Source organism: Acromyrmex echinatior, unplaced genomic scaffold (genome assembly GCF_024713525.1).
Source record: "Acromyrmex echinatior isolate Ae372 unplaced genomic scaffold, ASM2471352v2 Scaffold41, whole genome shotgun sequence".
In the NCBI taxonomy this organism is placed as follows: domain Eukaryota; kingdom Metazoa; phylum Arthropoda; class Insecta; order Hymenoptera; family Formicidae; genus Acromyrmex; species Acromyrmex echinatior.
The window spans coordinates 13,648-35,281 of record NW_028259074.1 but is presented as its reverse complement, the minus strand read 5'-3'; the positions used below and the strand labels follow the sequence as shown (position 1 = coordinate 35,281).

General features: G+C 34.1%; 1 protein-coding gene across 2 annotated transcripts in view; it reads right to left on the bottom strand.

Annotated features, from left to right (window-relative positions):
• LOC147906405 (uncharacterized) overlaps positions 1-19,273 on the bottom strand; it is an 86,601-nt gene extending 67,328 nt beyond the window's left edge. The window contains exon 1 of one of the 2 annotated variants that reach the window (XM_087416596.1): positions 17,738-19,273. The gene's annotated coding sequence lies outside the window, so the exon portion shown is untranslated. Of the gene's footprint in view, positions 1-16,754; positions 16,847-17,737 lie in introns of those variants that run through there. The other variant, XM_087416597.1, reaches the window with a different exon arrangement.
• Positions 19,274-21,634: the final 2,361 nt, after the last annotated feature.

Here is a 21,634-nt window from a genome sequence, read left to right as displayed (position 1 = left end):
ATAATATTTACTAAAAAAAATTATATTAATTTAATAATTAATAATTTTATTTTTTATGATTAATTTATAATAGTACATTTGTTCGAGATCGGTAATTCGAAAGAAAAGCAAGAATTCTTTCAGTCGATCGACATTAATTGTCATTGAACGCATGCACAAATTGAGCTCGTGATTTCATCTCAAACATGATTTTAATCTTCGTTAAAATCATCAAATTCGTCGTTCTTTGTTCCTTTTAAAAACAATTCGTTACACGCAAACAAGTTGTCGTTACCGGCAACGGACAATCGAAGGTTCTAGAACAATTCAATTCGCGCACGCGAGCGCCGCGCTCCGACGAATACGTCACGCGCTGTCACCAATCCCACGCACGGATTTTCTGCCGCGCATGACTGTTACGTTGAACGTCGCTAGAAACGAATCCAAAGCGCCAATCAATTTTGTACACCTAATGCCACGTGATAATCACGATTGTGGCAAAATTTTATTGGATTTTTCCCAAAAGGGAAAGCTCAGATCGAAAGCAATAAATGCTTCGATCTCGCCGTCCTCCTACTTACTTCCAAAAGTTCTTAGAGTTCTTAGAGTCATAGTCGCGCTTCGTAAAATCGCCGTGCTAACCGTTTAGTGAAATCTCTATAACCGAATCTTTCGAGAAGCTTCGAGGAAAATCGCCGAGATTTTCCATCACCGCGATTCCAAGCTCAATTTGGAAAAGGTGACCGCATTTAATATTCTGTTAATCTGATCTTTAATTAATTATATCTTTTGACTTTGTAACTGAATACATTAAAGAAATTCTTTTGTTAAATTAAATGAAACGGAGTTCTCTTCACTGTCGTGCATCATATCAACCTTGTGCCGTTTTCTCACTCGAATCTGTCCGCGCGGTGCGCTCTCGCACATTTTCTGGTCCTTCGAGCCGGATTTAAACTAGCGAGAAAGACAGTAAGACAAACGCCGCATCACTTTAAAAATTTCACGATCAGCGCTCTCGCTCTGGTTCGCTCTCGCACATTTTTTGGTCCTTCGAGCCGGATTTTCGCCGGCATCCGCAGTGTCGAGTGCATCGCGTCCAGTGCGCGCATCATCAAGAAAATCAGAGAGAGAAGAATTCGCGAGTGAAATCATGAGTGACGAAATAAACGTCTTGCTGAGCTCCCAGCGCCGCATCCATGATCGCATGGCCAGGTCAATAACCAATTTGAAGAAATTGGGGACGGCCAACATCACCCACCACACGGTCGAATCCCGCTTGGCGCTTCTCGACCAGATGTGGGCGAAATTTGAGAAGCAACACGATCTTCTTCAAGTTCATTACAAGGACGCCTTCGATGAGAGTGAGTACATCACGTCTCAATTCGTCGATTCCGCCGAAAACACGTACGTGCAGCTGCGCGGCCTGCTGAGCGAGTACCTGGCAAAGCTCAAAGCTGAAAATTCGAGTACAGCTCCTCCAAGTGAACCGGGAACCGATTGTTCTACCAAGTCGGCGCTGCCGCGCTTAAAATTCCGATCGTTTGTGAGCAATTCCACGGACTTGCCAAACCATGACACGTTGCTGGACTTTATCACAAGGAGAACGCTAACTCTCAAAGCCGCCAAACCAAAATCGCTCAAGGTCTCCGACAACCCGTCGCGATCCGCCAAGTCGCATCACGTCAAGAAACACACCGAGTCTTTCCAATGCGTCCTATGCAAGGGTAAGCACCACGTGATGATGTGTGAAGAATTCAAGAAAAAATCCGCGGCCGACCGCAAGGCCGTCGCCAAAACTCACAAGCTGTGCTTCAACTGTCTCGGCTCTCATAAATTCGCGAAGTGCCAGTCGACGAGGACGTGTGCTACGTGCCAGTCTCGTCACCACTCAATGTTACACGACGCGTACGTTTCATCGAAACCTCACGAGGTCAGCTCACTGTCGGCGGTGCGCCGCGACGACGACCACAAGGCTACCTTGTTCGCAACGGCGCGAGTTTCCGTCGCTGATCGTCACGGCAATCAGCATACCACACGCGGGCTCATCGACCAAGGTTCGGAAACCTCATTAAAATCCGAGGCTCTGGTCCAGCGCCTACGCTTGCCACGCTCTCGATCCGCAATCGAAGTCATCGGCATCAACGGCAAAAGCTCCGGGCCCAGCAGGGGAAAGATGACTCTCAAGGTGACCTCGTTAACCACAGGGACCGACTTCAAAGTCGGAGCCTTTATTCCGCCACGTCTTTCGCTTTACCACGGCTCTCACGCCAGGATCAGAATGGAGGGGCCACATCTAAAGGGGCTCCAATTGGTTGATCCGGACTACGCAGCGAACGACTCGATTGAGCTACCTTTTGGAGCGGAGGTATGCGCAATCATTCTCCAGGGTGGTCTCCGCAAGGGAGGCCCCCAAGCGCCTATCGCTCAAAAGACACAGCTCGGCTGGATCCTATCGGGAGGTTGCGACCAAGTAACCAACTCAGCACAGCGCCACTCGCTTCAGTGCATCTCAGATCATGAGTCAGCCGACCTTGTACACCGCTCAACCGCCGATCACGCCGATGGTCAACTCGCCGATGACGATGGACCACGTTTCCCTCGAGGCGCAGATCCGTTACGACACGACTGCTGCGTCGACGATGTCGCAACCGGAGCGCATGAAAAGGACGCTATCGCTCTCGAAGAAGAGCTCCGCAACCTCTGCACGGCGGGCGGGTTCTCTCTCCGAAAGTGGGCCGCCAACTGCCAGGAGCTTCTTCGCGACATTCCGTCCGAGTACAGTCTCACCAGAGACTCGAGGTCGTGGGAACTAGAGAACTACTCAACGCTGGGATTGCGCTGGTATCCAACCAGGGACGAACTCGCCTTCTCTGTTCCTCCTCGCACCGTCGTCGCGTTCACCAGAAGAAGTCTGCTGTCGGAGACCGCTCGATTCTTCGACCCGCTCGGATGGCTGGCTCCAGTGACCATTCAAGCAAAAATTCTCATGCAGTCGGCCTGGCTGCAGCAGCTAGAGTGGGACACACCATTGCCGTCAACCATCGCTGGAAAGTGGAAGCGGCTCTGGGAAGAACTTCCATTGCTTGAGAAGCTCAGAGTCGGCCGCTGGCTCGGCACCGGCGACACGAGCTCTCAATTCGAATTGCACGACTTCGCAGACGCATCCGAAAGAGGTTACGCCGCTGTGAAGTATCTCCGCATCACCGCAAACCACCAAACGAAGACTCTATTGTTGACAGCCAAAAGCAAGGTCGCGCCGATCAAACCTGTTTCTCTCCCGCGACTTGAACTCTGCGCCGCCACCGTACTGTCAAGTGTACTCGTGCACACGCGCTCTGTGCTAAAACTAGTTGCAACGCCAGTGATCTTGTGGTCCGAATCCAAGGTCACGCTCCACGGAATTCGAGGTCACGTCTCCCGCTGGATTCCACAAGTCCAAGCAGTGGTCAAGCGATGGCTGCATCAGTGCGTGACATGCACACGGTGGAGGGCTGCCACTCCGCAACCAAGATGGGAAACCTTCCTCCAGGAAGAGTGACTCCCGCACGACCATTTCCTCACGTGGGCAGCGACTACGTCGAGCCTATCTTCATCAGGACGAGCAAAGGGCGTGGGCACAGCGCTCACAGGGCGTTCATCGCTGTCTTTATCTGTTTTAGCTCCAAGGCCGTTCCTCTCGAGGCTGTTTCAGCTGACACCACCAACGCCTTTCAGACTGCTCTCCGTCGATTTACATCTCGCCGAGGACTGTGCACGGACATCTACTCCGAGTGCGGCACCAATTTTTCGGGCGCCGACCGGCAACTTCGTGAGATGCTCCGAGCCTCCTCGTCACGCGAGTACTTAAATACTCTGGCTACCAGACCGAAATGGACCAAGGATGCTTTGCCACCACGCCTTGGATCGCTATGCATCATTCGCTCCGAGCTCTCGCCGCCAAATAAGTGGCCACTGGCACAGATCACGCAACTACATCCTGGGGACGACAGCGTAGTGCGAGTGGTCACAGTCAAAACCGTCTCATCCGAATTAATTCGTCCTTTGATCAAATTAGTTTTATTGCCAGACGAGGCTAACGCGTTTATCTCGCACGCAAATGCATCAAATGTAAAGAAGAGCTTGAATTGATCGCGTGTATTTTCGTGAATCATTTTTTGTCAATGTTATCTGTCATACAACTCTCGTTTACGGTTCAAGTTCTTCCACGAATTCATTGTATTGTATCGCTTGTTATGTTTTCGCGTTTACAGTTTTTGTAATCTCTATACGTAACCTTATACACATATCGTCACGGAGATGACGAGGCGGGCGGGATGTTCGAGATCGGTAATTCGAAAGAAAAGCAAGAATTCTTTCAGTCGATCGACATTAATTGTCATTGAACGCATGCACAAATTGAGCTCGTGATTTCATCTCAAACATGATTTTAATCTTCGTTAAAATCATCAAATTCGTCGTTCTTTGTTCCTTTTAAAAACAATTCGTTACACGCAAACAAGTTGTCGTTACCGGCAACGGACAATCGAAGGTTCTAGAACAATTCAATTCGCGCACGCGAGCGCCGCGCTCCGACGAATACGTCACGCGCTGTCACCAATCCCACGCACGGATTTTCTGCCGCGCATGACTGTTACGTTGAACGTCGCTAGAAACGAATCCAAAGCGCCAATCAATTTTGTACACCTAATGCCACGTGATAATCACGATTGTGGCAAAATTTTATTGGATTTTTCCCAAAAGGGAAAGCTCAGATCGAAAGCAATAAATGCTTCGATCTCGCCGTCCTCCTACTTACTTCCAAAAGTTCTTAGAGTTCTTAGAGTCATAGTCGCGCTTCGTAAAATCGCCGTGCTAACCGTTTAGTGAAATCTCTATAACCGAATCTTTCGAGAAGCTTCGAGGAAAATCGCCGAGATTTTCCATCACCGCGATTCCAAGCTCAATTTGGAAAAGGTGACCGCATTTAATATTCTGTTAATCTGATCTTTAATTAATTATATCTTTTGACTTTGTAACTGAATACATTAAAGAAATTCTTTTGTTAAATTAAATGAAACGGAGTTCTCTTCACTGTCGTGCATCATATCAACCTTGTGCCGTTTTCTCACTCGAATCTGTCCGCGCGGTGCGCTCTCGCACATTTTCTGGTCCTTCGAGCCGGATTTAAACTAGCGAGAAAGACAGTAAGACAAACGCCGCATCACTTTAAAAATTTCACGATCAGCGCTCTCGCTCTGGTTCGCTCTCGCACAACATTCATACATATAAATACTTAATAAAAAATATCTTTCATCTATTTTATAATATAATAATTAATTAATGATCTTAGATAAGTTTATGTTTTGAAAACATATCAAAGAAATAATTAAATTTTCTATTAATTTTATTATAATTTTTTTATTCTCTCTTTCTTACTAATAAAAACATTAAACAAATAACTATACTTCAACTATACTTCATATCTTAACTCAATCTTCAACACACCTCCCTCACCCTTACCACTCTAAATAAATCTTTTTTAATTCTATTTTTATTCCCTTTCCTTCCCTTACCCCTAACTCTAAATTAAATAAATACAAATATAAACTTAAATATCAAAACAAAAATTATATAATTTAAAATAAATGGTAAAATAATTTTTCAACATAAATACATTAATTCATCATACCGTAAAATCCCACGTATTAAAATAATTAAAAATACCACTAAATTAATATATAATCATATTCACATTGATATAATTAAATTAATAAATATACCCACCACTAAATACCTAAAAAAAAATAATCATACCATATTCCGCCATAAAAATTAACGCAAACCTACCTCTAAAATACTCTACATTAAAGCCTGAAACTAACTCAGACTCACCCTCTACAAAATTTATAAGCCTACGGTTCAGCTTAGCTATTATTCTCAATAAAAATACTAAAAATAAAGGCATAACTATGATCCATCATACATACACCTGTCACTTTAAAAAATCTATAAAAGTATACCTCTCCTTCAAAATCATTAATATTAAAAAAATCATAATTAAACTAACTTCATACGATAAAGTTGGGAAATCCCTCGAACCGCCCACATTAATGAATATAAATAATTAGAAAATCATCCCATAAATATAAACATAACCTATAATAGTTAAAATAATAATCAAAACTAATAATAAATAATTTAAATAATAAATATTAGTAATATACCCATATATTAATCAATTTATTATCATTATCCCAAATAAAATAATAGGACAAATATAATATATATAATATTATAATTTGACTTATAAATAATAAAAACTTCTTTACTAAACAACTTAATAGCATCTCTAAAAGACTGTAATAACCCCCCCTCAATCCTATTTTATTGGGTCCCTTACGTTCTTGAATGTACCCTAAAATTTTACGTTCTAAAAGAGTCAAAAAAGCCACTCTCATTAATACATAAATTTCTAAAATAATTAATTTAATCAAATTCACAATAAGATTGGAAACAAGACCGTTTATGTTAAATAACATTACTTTGAATACAAAGCGCCACTACGGTCTGTTGTGTTGGAGTGTTGAGATATTGAACTAATATATATATTCATATACATGAATTAATTTTAGAAATAATAATTGCGTGCCGATATGGTTGTCGGACTTTCAACGCAATCAATCTGAATTAATAATCCTCTCAAATTTCCCAAATTAATCTTAAAAAATCAAATTCATTAACATATTAGGTATAGTAAAAATAAATCCATTATTTTTCCAATAGATGCGTAGACGAGATACAGATTACTAAAGCTATCTATTGGAAAAATAATGGATTTCTTTTTACTACACCTAATATAATTCATATATCTTAAAATTATTACTTATATATTATATATTTATATTTAATATTAAATTCTAAATTTAATGCACTATTCTGCCAAAGTAATAATTGATAAAAATCTGAATCTAATTCTTATTAATATTATTTTTCTTTTTTCTTCTCTATTATTATTTATTCAATTAAAATTTATTATTAATCTTATTTATTTTGTAATGATATATTAAATATTTTTTCTTTAATTTTATATTTATAAATATAGTCCTTTCGTACAAATATTTATAACCTAATTATAGATAGAAATCGATCTGGCTCACATCGATCTAAACTCAAATCATATAAGATTTTAAAAGTCGAACAGACTTAAATATTAAACTTCTACATTTAATTTTTATCTTAATTCAACATCGAGGTCGCAATCAATTTTATCAATATGATCTTCCTAAAAATATTACGCTGTTATTCCTAAGGTAATTATTTCTGATTTAATTTTAAATAAAAATCCTTCCTTAATTAAATTAATTACTTCTACTAATTTATATTTTAATTTCAAACTAAAGTTAATTAAATTTAATAATCCTCCTAACAAAATATATAAACTCATTTCCAATAACAATAAAATATACTAATAAATTTATATATAAAATTCTATAGGATCTTCTCGTCCCATAATTTCATCTAAAAATTTTAACTTAGCTATTAAATTCAATAATTTAATGTAAGACAGCTTAAATTTCATTTAAAAAATAATTTATTATTATATCTTTGTATAGTCAATATACTGCAGCTATTTAATTTTTTAAATCATTGAGCAGTAAATATCTTTTATTATAATCAAAAATCAATGTTTTTATTAAACAGTTATGTTGAGTATTTAACATAATATCTTTTTTTCTTTCAATACAGAGATGTCGCCACTTTAAGTATCACATAACTACCTTACAACTTACTCTCTCAGGGTTACACCTTTGTATCTTATCCTTAATAGAATAAAGATTATCCAGTTATTTCTGTACTAAGTGTCTCGTGTTGCGAATTATCTTTGCCCCACATTGGTTATGGGCCCAGAGAGCGTGTAATAATAACAATTCAAAGGTTGAAACGCTCACATGATTGCGTGAGAATTTTGCTAACCTCAAAAGGAAAGGCGAGCACGTGCACATCGCTATTCTCCACAAGCACGCATACACGGACGATTCATACATCGAGTGAAGCAAGCAAGCTGTATAATAACAAACGTTAGATTTATTAACAGTAAAGAGAAATGGCGAACATCGTTCATTCCACGCGTATTGAAACACTTTTCAAGGGACAACTACGATACCTGGTGCATTCAAGCAGAGGCTCTACTCATAAAAAATACATGGGGATATGTATCGGGCGAAAAATCAAAGCCAGAAGTTACTGGAGAAGGAGCAGAACGCATAGCATCCAAGGCTACATACGATAGGTGGGTATTCTTTCTATTAGTCCTGCAGAATTGAAAAACATTCGTAACTGTGAAACATCAAGGGACGTATGGAAAAAGCTTGAACCTGTCTACGCGTCAAGAGGACCTGCACGGAAGGTAGCGCTACTAAAACAATTAATACAAGCTAAAATACCTGAAGATGAAAATGTAAGGACACATCTAATGAAATTCTACGATGCAGTGGATAAACTTAATGCTATGAACGTTGAGATCAATGGAGATTTATTAACCATAATACTACTATACAGCTTACCGAGCAGTTTTGAGAATTTTCGTTGTGCTATAGAGACGCGGGATCAATTCCCTGATGCCGAATCACTAAAGATAAAGATCATAGAGGAATATGAATCTCGGAAGCAAAAGGTAAACGAATCTAGTGCGATGTTTTCTAAACAAAACTATAAGAAATCTATGAGCGTAAACAATAAAACTAATGTCAGCTCTCAATCAGGTCTATCCGAATCATATACAAAATATAAATGTCGAGGACATAAAGCGGCGGATTGTTATTCCAAGAAAAAGGGCATTTCCGGTACATAGGTTGCAACTGAAAATCAATCGCTCATGACTGAAGGACAAAAAATCGAATCAGCACTTCAAGAGAAGTGAATAATCGTGATGCGTTTCAAGAATGGTGCTTGGATTCTGGATGCACATCTCACATGTGTAATCAGGAAAAGATGTTCTCAGACATTGAACAAACTCGAAATGGAGTAAAGTTGGCAAACGAAGCTTCAGTACAGGTAACTGCGAAAGGAAATGTAAACATTATAGCTAATAACGGAGAGAATAGCATTCCATATACGCTTACAAATACTCTCCTCGTACCCAGTCTACGCACAAATCTCCTGTCGGTTGCCAAGGTAGTTGACAAAGATCTGGAAGTTATTTTTAATAAAACCGGTGCTCTGATAAGGGACCATGGCGGAAATGTAAAATTGCTGATCGAAAAGGCGATTTATTTTATCTACGTGAAAGAAATCAACCCAAGAAAACTGAAGCGGAACTATGGCATGACCGCTTATGCCACACCAACTTCCAAGATATGAACACAATGTCAAAGCAAGAGAAAGTAATCGGTTTAAAGCTTAATAATGCAAACGTACCAAACAACTGCGATATATGTTTAGCAGGAAAGTTTACGAGCATACCATACCCCACTAGAAGTGAAAGAAGGACATCCGATGTCTTAGAAATTATACACACTGATTTGTGTGGTCCGATGCGCACATCCTCACTCGGAGGAGCTTGCTATTTTATCACATTTATTGATGATCACAGTAGATGGTGTGAGGTATACTTCTTGAAGAATAAGAGCGAAGTCGCAGAAAAGTTCACAGAATACAAAAATCTTATTGAAACACGGACGGGACGCAAAATAAAAGCCGTTCAATCCGACAATGGTCGGGAATTCTGCAATGCAAAAATGGATACTATATTCAAGGACGCCGGGATTCAACGAAGACTCACCACCACATACACACCTCGAGCGGAAAAATCGCACGTTAGTGGAAGCTGCCTGATGCATGCTCATTCAATCAGGTCTACCACCTTCTTTTTGGGTAGAAGCCATCTCGACAGCAAATTATGTCAAGAACAAATGCATTTCAAGGAGCATTAATGGATTTACACCGTATGAATTGTGGAACGGCCGGTTGCCTGTAATCAAACACCTGAAGACTTTCGGAGAAAAGGCATTCTTGTTAAACAAGTCTCCAAGCAAAGGCAAGTTCGAGCAAAGAGGAATACAAGATATATGTGTGGGATATTCTTCAACCTCGAAGGCGTACCGTATCTGGGTACCAGACTGGCAAAAGATTGTGACCACGCGAGATGTGAGATTCACAAACAAACTAAATCCGGTCAGCAAGTACGAAGATATTATATGTAGTCAAACAAATAACGGAAGATTCGGAATTCTGGATAAATCTTCAACTGAAGCTTCACATAACGAAACAGAAATAGGACCCTCAGTCAATTTGGATCTCACAACTTAATCGACGAGCCATTAGAAAATGTAAACAGAGATGATAACGTTGACTTGAAACGAGGCCCAGGAAGACCTCGAAAAGTATATACGTGGAAGGCGGGACGCCCGGCAAAACAATACAATTTGATCAGAATATACCAAAGCATAAATTCGCAAGATGAGGCTGCTCCTAGTGACGAAGAGAACGAAAGTTGGCACGAAGCCGAATTCGCCATGAACTCCATGGAAATACCCTTCAAGGAAGCCATCGTCGGACCCGATCAAGACGAATGGAAAAATGCTATCTATTCGGAAATCAAAAGTCTTATTGAAAACAACACTTTGGAAATAGTAGAAAAACCTGTAGAAGCAAAGGTTTTAGGTTGTAGGACCGTTCTGCGAAATAAGTATGGTCCCGATGGATCCTTGGAACGTCGCAAAGCCAGGGTTGTTGCTCAGGGATTTGCTCAGCGACCAAATATTGACTTCGCTGACACCTTCGCGCCCGTAGCAAGGCTCACTATCAGTTGAATATAACATGCGCATCGAGCAGTTGGATGTTACTTTCCTATATGGTGAAATAGACACTGAGATCTATATGAAACAACCGGAATTATTAAACGAGATGCTTCAAAGGATCACTCGAGAAGAGAAAGATGCCCTACTCGTTGAGAAGGCTAGGACAACACTTACGGATCTATCTAGAAATAACAAAGTTTGCAAACTAAAGAAGGCTCTATATGGCTTACGTCAAGCTGGTAGACAATGGAATGCAAAACTTCATAGCGTCCTTACAAACTTAGGACTGCGATCCACTGATGCAGATCCCTGCGTCTACGTCGACAAGCGAGGTAAAGAATTAACTATCCTTCTTGTGTATGTGGACGACATCCTACTCACATCTACGAATCCAGAAAGAATAAAACAAATAAAAGAAGAGCTGTCATGGAATTTCGCCATAAAAGATCTTGGACTAGCAAAATTTTGTCTAGGTATAGAAATTCGAACGCTTGAAGAGGGGATACATACGAGACACCCTAAAGAAATTTGGAATGAGCAATTGTAAAACGATAGGTACGCCCATGCCTATAGCCGGAAAGCCAAAGGACACTAATATAGAAATCGAAGGATCGAATCAAGAGGTTCCATACCGTGAACTAATCGGTGCACTCATGTATCTGAGCGTCGCTACTCGTCCAGACATAACGCACGCGATCAACGTACTGAGTCAATTCAACCATTGTTGCGATCACGAGCATTGGCTTGAAACAAAAAGGATTCTTCGTTATCTGCAAGGAACCATCAACTATGGTCTCACTTTCAAACGAAATGAAGGAAACAAAGGACTTGTCGGTTACGTGGATGCAGATTGGGGAGGCGATAAAATCGACAGAAAGTCGTTCACCGGATCAGTCTTCACCCTGGCAGGAGCTGCGATCTCATGGGAATCCAGGAAACAAAGAACTGTTGCTCTTTCATCGACTGAGGCTGAATACATAGCCATCTCAGATGCTACGAAAAAAAGAATTAGGTCTGAATTCGAAAGAGAAGATAACATTATGGAATGACAACCAAGGCGCTTCTAAGTTGGCACATAATCCAATTCATCATTCAAGGACTAAACATTTTGATATCAGATATCATTTCGTCCGTGAAGCTTTAAAAAATTATCCGATTGAACTAAGGTATCTTCCTTCCGAAGATATGACAGCCGATATCCTAACAAAGGGGCTATCTAAACAGAAGCATGACAAATGTGCCGCCGGCTTGGGGCTACAAATTTACTAAAGCCACCATAGATATTATGTTTAAGGGAGATTGTTGAGTATTTAACATAATATCTTTTTTTCTTTCAATACAGAGATGTCGCCACTTTAAGTATCACATAACTACCTTACAACTTACTCTCTCTACTCTACGTTCTGTTCACTTGACTAAGGGTTACACCTTTGTATCTTATCCTTAATAGAATAAAGATTATCCAGTTATTTCTGTACTAAGTGTTGCGAATTACTTTTGCCCCACAAGTTAAACTTAACTTTTTTGCCTAAAATTAATATACCTAAAAATTAATATTTTTATTTTAATGTTTTATTATTTTTTACTTATTTTATCATTATTTCTTACTCCTAATAATTAAAAATAATATTTCTTTATTTAATTAAATTTTTTAATTTCAATAAATCATTATATTACAATATTATTTATTTTTCCACTTTCAAATATTAAAAATACATATTCTCTAATATTATAAATTTAATACAATATTATACATATGATTTTTATATTTTTATATTAACTAATAATAAATTATTAAATTTTTTTTATTAAATTAAAATTTTATTAATTTATACAAAATATTATCCTTTTTATATACAATATTATTTTAATCTAAATTACAGATTATCCTGTAATTTCTTTCCCTAAATAATAATTAATATTTTAAATTAAAAAATATAATTATTATATTTTTATTAAATAAATCAATTATTTAATATTTAATAAAATTAAGGCTAAATTAAATTTAATTATAAAAAGATACTAAAATATCTCCACTAATAATTATTTTTAATAATTATTACACATTAATTAACATAAAATTAAATTTTTATCATTCTATTATTAACTCTTTTAAATTCGAGAAATTTAATAAATTTATAAATTATATTTTAATAAACCCTGATACAAAAGGTACACTCAGTTAAAATAAAACTTTTATATATCTAATTAAAATTCATTTACATTACTTTCACTATAATCTATTCTAATTATTTTATTTTAATTAATAAAACTAAATTAAACTTTAAATATATTTTTAATTATTATTTAAAACTCCTTTCTACTAACTTCTCAGATATTATTTATATAATCAATTAATTACTTTTTATATCAATTAAAAAAATTAATTATTAATTCCACAAACTTTATCTGTAATATCCCATCTAAATACACATTCCTGTACATTACTTTGTAACGACTTTTTTCAACTATCTTTATTTATGAAAATGACGGGCAATTTGTACATATTTTATTTAAATTTCAATTCTTTATTTATCAAATACTTAAAATTTAAAATTTTTATAATAATTTATTCAAATGTAACTCATTTTTTTCCTAATAATTCTACATTTTTATTTGGATTTAAATTAAAAGTTTAATTTATTAATTATATATTTCTAATAAAATAATTTTCAAACAACAATATATAAAAAATTTTTACTAGGACTATCCTATCGTGAACTATCATTTATAAATCAAATTCCTCTAATCATTTAAAATACCGCCAAATTATTGTATTTGAATTTAATGTTTCAACATTTAATTTTAAATCATCCTAAATTTTATTTATAATAATAGGGTATCTAATCCTAATTTTTTAATTAACTTAACTATCTAAAAAAAATTTATTATTTTTTTCATTTAAATTAAATTTTTGCATATTCACCATATAAAAATTTATTTCAATAAAATTTAACTTAAAATTTCTATTTATTTCCTAATATTGATTAATAAAAATTTACTCATAACTTATAGTTTAACCGCTATTACTGTACATTATTAAATTTAATACTTAAATTTAAATTATTATAAATATTATTTTTTATAATAAAAAAATTATTAAAATTTTTTTATTAAATTTGTTATTATAAAAATTTATTTACATTTATAATTATGAAATAAATTTTAAAATATAAATTAAATTTTTTATATATTATTTATTAAAAATTTTATTATTAATTATTAAATCTAATTTTATATTAATTAATATAAAATTATGATTTATATTTCCATATTCACTAATTTATAAATATTAGGTGTTGGAATTAATTCGTAGCGTTTTTTAATGAAAGAATGTTATTTATTTCACATGAGCATTAAAAAATACATTAATGAAAGTACTTCCCATCACTTGTAAATTATTTATATAATCAAATTAAATTAATACTTAAAATTAAATATACAATATTAATATTCATATTTTATTAATAATTAATGATCTTAATTATTACCTATAATAATATTACAATTAATATATCTTTNANTATTATATATTTTCCTTCAGCAAAATTATTTTTTGTGCTAAAACGAACAATTTTTCCTGTAGTAAAATTATATTTGATAAGTAATTTTTGCGTTTACTCGTATAACTTTAACCTGTTCTTCTGCAAAAACTACTTATTAGACGCAATTTTACAAAAGGGAAAAGTTGTTTCTTTTAACATAAAGTATCATGTCTTGTACTCCAAATTTGTGAATTTCGGATTATCCTTTATATATACATGATGTTTTCTCTAACTTGATCATTTAAAATTTTTCAGTTATTTTTGATATGAGAAAATATCAAAGGAGAAAGTTGTTTGATTCAAAGAGACACATATTATGATAATCAAAAAATTTTTCTCAAGGTCATACTTTTTGAGACTTTATTTCCACTTTTTTAAATGGAATTGTGTGTCTTTTTTTACATAATATGATTTCTTTAATTATTCTGAATATAAAAATATTAAGTTGTATATCAAAAAACTAATAATTTACGAGATATTTTATACCTTATTCTGGCATATATTGACACATAGTTGTTTAATTAAAATATTATCCATTTCGTATAAATATTTTTGTAAAGCCACTATGTATTTTTTTCCACCAATTGATTCATCTCATTATTTTGTTTATAAAAGTATTAAGGTGCGATTATAGAAAAATTAATAATTCATGAATTATTTAACATTTCATATCAATATACGCTATAAGGAATATATAAAATAAAGTATATATAGAATAAGGTATATAATATCTCGCAATCTCTATTGATTTTTTTATATTTCATTACGTAAAAGTTATATATTCAGAATAATTGAAGGAATCATATTGTATGAAAAAAAAAACATACAATTCCATTTAAAAAGTGGAGGGGACCTTGAAATCTCAAGAAATATGAGAAAAATTTTTTGCTCATTAAAATATGTGCCTCTTCAAATCGGACAACTTTAGTATTTTCTCATATCATTAAAAACAACGGAGATATTTTAGATGATCAAGTTAGAGTAAACACTTTGTATGTATAACAACAGTAAAATAGAAATATCTTGTTCTGGCACATATTGACATGGGGTGTTAAATATCTCATGTAAACTGTTAATTTTTTTATAATTACACTTTATTAGCGGACAGTTTTTTTTACAATTAATTCTTTTATTAATGGAATAATGAGATGAATCAATTAGTGTAAAGAAAATACACAGTTCTTTATTTAAAGAATTATCCATTATGCCTCCTTTTGCCTCCTTTTGCCTCCTGCCTATATTTTTTTTTAACAGCTATGTATTTTCTTTACATCAATTGATTTTTCTTATTATTTTGTTCACAAAAATGTTAAACTATGATTACACAAAAATTAATAGTTTAGAAGATATTTAATATTTTATGTTAATATGTATCAAAATAAGGTATAGAATTTTTTACGACCTTTACTTTTTTATTATCTCTTTTATTATTATCTTAATACTTTCATATGCGTAATAAATGGAGAAATGACATACATACTTTTACATATTATGTAAAAGAAATTATATATTTCTATTTATAAAGATGGAGGTAGTTTTTATATTTTTTTGGCGTCTTCATCCAGAAAAAATATACTGTCACCAAAATATGTCTCCCTCAAAATCGTTCCACTTTCATTTGAAACATTTTTTCGTATCATTAATAGTTTCGGAAAAAATTGACTGTATTTATTAGAATGGACTACTCTGTATAATTTGCGGAATACCTTGTATATATTTGTGTGTATATATACAGGATGTTTCTCGAATCATTTTATATGAGTTTTAATTTTTTTTTACGTATTTTGACGGTTTTTACTATTTTTATAAATGCATGTCCCTGTACATGTTTCCTACAGTTATGTTTTGTTTATGTTTATTATACTGGTTTAAATATTGATGATAAATTTGTGGATGATGTAAGTATTGTATTTGTGATTAATTGAATTATTTCAAGATCGTAATATAATTAATTTGATAAATAATGTTATATTGATAAATTCGTCTTTTATGTACTATAAGGAAACAGAAAAAAGTATACAGTTCAGTTTAAAGAACATAACTTATTCAAAACATTTTATTGTCAGTCCAAAATAAGTCAGTCCGGAAATATCTAAAAAATTTGCGTGATATTCCATATATATACAATATTACATGTATAAGACATTGATTACGGCAGGTCTTAATACTAATACTGTATTTTAGACTCGTATTTATCGAGTCGAGTTTTATATTAAACTGTAGTATATTTCAAATTTAAGTATTGTCTTAAGTTGTTACGACTCAAAGAGCTCCATTAGCATTTTAAAACATTACGTAAGACGATGTATGAATACACTTCATATTTTCTATATATTAACAGTATATGAATACTGGTCTTAGAATATGTATGTATCAGGTTATAAATATGCTCAATAATAGCCTGAGTTTAGTCATCCTGCCAGTAATCGGTACGGATGACCTAACTACTTACTTATCTTGGAGCTACCAACGTTTCAGAGAAGCATTGAAAATGAACGTGTCTATATCGATACCGAAAATATTTCCTTGAACCCCGTAATCAAAACTCGAATTATGCACATAACGTACGTATACGATAGCCGTTGTAACTATGTTGCAGATATTTTTAAAAGTATTGCATCAATGCTATGCAATATTGTTATACCATGGAACAACGAAAACGTTATGCAAGATGTTACATGCGTCTCCTTCTCTCTTTGTTTTTCGTGATGTGAATCAGAAGCGCATAATATGTGATGTAATAGTATCTCTTCACACAATGACTACTTCTCTATATTAATATTCGTCGCAATATGAAGGCCAAAATGAGAAAATATTCTCATGGAAACTGTCATAATAGATTTACACAGAATGAATCGCATATAACACGCAAACGATCCTAAGTGTATTCGATAATACTGTAAGAGCTTTTTGCGATTTAAATTTGAATTTGGTGAACATAGGTTATATACATATAGAATATTTTAAAGCTATAAAATATTCTTAAAGTAGTTGATTTTTTTATTAATTTAGAATTTTTTTGCTACGAAAATGTCAAAAGATGTTCGTTTTATATAGTTTACTAATTTTTTAAATAATATTTTTTGTGTCTTATATAAATTAACACAATGCCTTATAACACAATGTCTTATATAAAAATTTTCTTAAATTAAAAACAATACAAAAAGATAAATATAGCAGGCTAATGAGAGTCAGCAAAAAACGGCGCAATTATTTAGTGAACAATCAATAATCAGATTGATGTCTTCTTTATTTTGAACGTTTCGACTCTCTTTGGAGTCCTCTTCAGCAAGAATAATACAAGTACAATTAGCTTACATGTCCATAATGTTTAAGTCACTCGCAAATTAACAAAGATGCAGCGTTGTTAATCTGACATTTTTTTAAAAAACAAATCTTATTAGAGTAATATATGCGTAAATTTAAATGACTTACCATTACGGAACATGAAACATTGCACTGAAGTTTTGTTGAACATGTTAAAACTTAAAAAGTAGAAGTGTTAAAATCAAATATAAAAATCATACATTTTTAGAACACACGTCCGTGTACGACGACATGTCACTCAGATATGAACTATTCTCGAAGTAAGAGGTCACACAATAAACATTAAGGCAAATTAAGGCAAATTTGCAATTATGAAGAACAAAATATTGTACATTGTACAAAATATTGTAAATTGTACATTGTTATTAAGTCAAAACGATAAGAACCACAATAAATTATTGTGTAATAATTAAAAACTATCAAAATTATTAGAATTTTAAAATAAAGAATTACATAATAAAAAGAAAAAAAAAGAAAAAATTTAATTTAAAAAAACATTTCGTTAAAATTGTTATATTTTCGTCAACTAATAAAATTTTTGTCAAATTAAATTAATAAACTATAAATTTAAATTACTATATAAGTCAAGAGAAATTTTCAAGCATCGCCGCATAGGTATGATGCAGTCCTTCTGTATCTGAACATAAATTAAGACCATTCTTTTGCATGTGTATGAATGCCATTCCTAAAGTCTTGGAACTCTTCCAAATTAGTCTTTTGTTCAAAAATTTCTTGTCGAAAATTTAGACGTTGTCCCAATCGAAGTCATGTGAAAATTCAATACAATGCTCAGTAATTACAGAGTGAGTATCAGTGTTCCAATTTATATGTCTATAGTGTGCAGATATTCTACTGGAAAGTTTCCTACATGTTTGTCCTACATAAGATGCATCGCATCTTTACAACAAATCTTATAGACTGCATTTTTATTATCGAATTTTGGGAGAGCGTTCTTTTGTACTTTTATGAATCTATTTAATTTGTTAAAGCTAATTTTATGTTGATGTCTTTACAAATCGAAATGAAAATTTCTCTGACGTAGAATCAATATATGATAACAGAAACCAAGATACACCATCACTAACTATATTGTTATTTGAGACATTATTACTAAAAAATTTTTTATTAAACCAATATTTTAAACGATTATTGATCGTGTTAGAAACAAATTCTGCCGGATAGTCATTATTTAATAATGTACAAATAATGAACTTAATATTGCTATAGTGAAATTTTGGATCTGAAAGTAACATAGCTCTGTCCAACATACCCGTTATGAGAAATAGGATGTGACGATAAATAGTTCAGGTACCGTCCTGAGAATCTTGGTTTGTCATACCAATTTATTTCTAAACAGTTATTGTTGTTAATAATGGTTACATCTAAGAAATTAATACTATTGCCTCCTATTTCCAATGTGAATTGCAATCTTGGATGAAACGAATTAAAAATTGTCAAAATAAAATCAATCATATCAGATGGGACAGTCGTCATGATATCATCAACATATCTGAAAAGGCAATTGAAAGCTTAATAATGCTATTGCTTTAGTTTCTAAATCTTACAATTATTGTTATTGTTTTTTTAATTGACTTCAAAGTTGAATTGTTAAAAGTTAAATAAAGAATATATAACTTTTATTATCAAAAGTAGCACATGTTTTATAACGTCTGCGATAACATTGTTACAACTTAAATCACATCATTTTTGTCTAGTTTAATGCTATCGTTACAAACGTCAATGTGACAAAATTACAAAGTTACAGTTATTCTTCATTAAGAATTTAAAATAAAATATGCTTGAGAACTAGCTCGGCAAAGTAAGAGTGTCCCAAGAATGTTCTGTATTAACTTATAGCGATATCCAAGAATACGGTTAATGAACGTACAATGCGATAAAAGTTTTGAAAGTATAATATTACATATGATTTGATATATAATATTACATATGACAATGGATAAATAACTACTAATGAATGAAGTGTTTAGGATGTGTATCAGTACGCTTTATGCATCCTTTGTGTAGTGTTGAGGAGCATATGAGAAACATTAATGAAAAAAAATTTTAAACGTGGGAAATGTAACAGATGTATTTTAGGGACATTTTATGGAGCGTTTGGGGAGAGTTCGTGGAGCGTATGAATATTCAAAATCATTAAGGGTAAATGAAAAGTCAATGAAGTGTTTAAGGGGATGTTGGAGTGTTCTGTTTTATCATTAAATTTTAAAAACGCCTTTCTCGTAACCGTGTTTATGGATTGAAAAATCCTTCTCCACAATTAAAGTATCGACAACAACGCAAATCGCCAACTATAAAGACTTACAGTTTTGTTATCGGCTTCTGTAGTCAACACATCACAATATGTGTTGCATATAAGAGTTTCAGATCTTGCACGTTCATAAAAAGTAGCTGGCGAATTGCGGAAAACCTAAACGAACAATCCTATGCTTTCAGAAACGCGGTAGGAGTTTTAGTATAAGAGAAAGACGTATACAAAAATTTCGTTTGTACATTCTGTCAAAAAAGTACCGGGAATTGATCATTTAAAAAGCCCGCTTAAAGGAATTGTCAAAATTCTTTTTGTCGCTAAGTTGGCATAACTGTCCTCTATACTGACGCGGAGTTGGAGTGCCATCTGTCATTTAATGTGATTATAGTGCTTGATTTTATCAGTTCATCTCAAGTGTGTTTTGCGATTTTTACAATGAATGAAAAGATCGAACAAAGAATTTGTCTCAAATTTTGTATTGCAAATGGAATTTCGTGTGCCGAATCGCTGAAGATGTTACAGAAGGCTTACGGTGAATCGACTTTATCAAAAACACGTGCATATGAATGATACAGTGCATTGAAAAGCGGTCGAGATGTGGTGAAAGATTTGCCTCGCTCTGCCTCGGCCATCAACATCTTCAACTGAAGTTAACATCGATAAAGTGAAGGAAATGGTGATTGAAAATCGTCATTTCAGTTTGAGAGAGATAGCCGCTGAACTTACGGTGTCTCACGAATCAATTCGTACCATTTTACGCGATTGTTTGGGCATGAAACGCGTTGCCGCTCGACTAGTTCCGAAAGACCTCAATTTTCTTCAAAAACTCAATCGCGTAAAGGTCGCTGAAGACATGTTAGAACAAGTTAATTCCGACCCCACATTCATAAAACGCATTATAACTGGTGATGAGACATGGGTTTACGAGTTTGATATGCAAATCAGTCAACAAGCTTCGGAATGGCGCCTTCCAACTGAGCTAAAACCGAAAAAATCACGTCAAAGTCGATCAAAAGTCAAAGTGATGTTAACTGTTTTCTTTGATTGTCGTGGTGTTGTGCACTCGGAATTTTTGCCAGAAGGTCAGACGGTAAATAAAGAATATTATCTGGGCGTTATGCGGCGTTTGAGAGAGCAAATTCGTCGAAAAAGGCCAGATTTGTGGAAAACAAACTCATGGATTTTGCACCATGATAACGCACCATCTCACAAGGCTATCATTGTGAACGAATTTCTGATCAAAAACTCAACAAATATCATCGAACAACCACCGTATTCACCAGATATGGCTCCGGCTGACTTTTTTCTCTTTCCAAAACTCAAATTACCACTTCGAGGCACTCGTTTTCAGTCGATAGAAGACATAAAAGAGAATTCGCGGCGAGAACTGAAATCGATTCCGGAAAATGCGTTTAAAAAATGTTTTGATGATTGGATTATTCGTTGGCATAAATTTTATTATTTCGAAAGGAGCCTACCTTTGAAGGCGATACAATAAATTTGAATGAATAATAACTATTTTGTGTTTTATTGACCAATTCCCGGTACTTTTTTGACAGAATGTATATTACGAGTGAAATTGACGTGAAACCATGAAACTGAGCAGTATCTTAGTTCCGCGATATTCCGATAGCGGCGCTGTCATGAAAAGTGCGTCACTGAAACATAGAAATGATCTGAATTATCGACCTACTCAGGCCCATATCAATAAATATGCCCTGCTCAAAGTTTTTTCT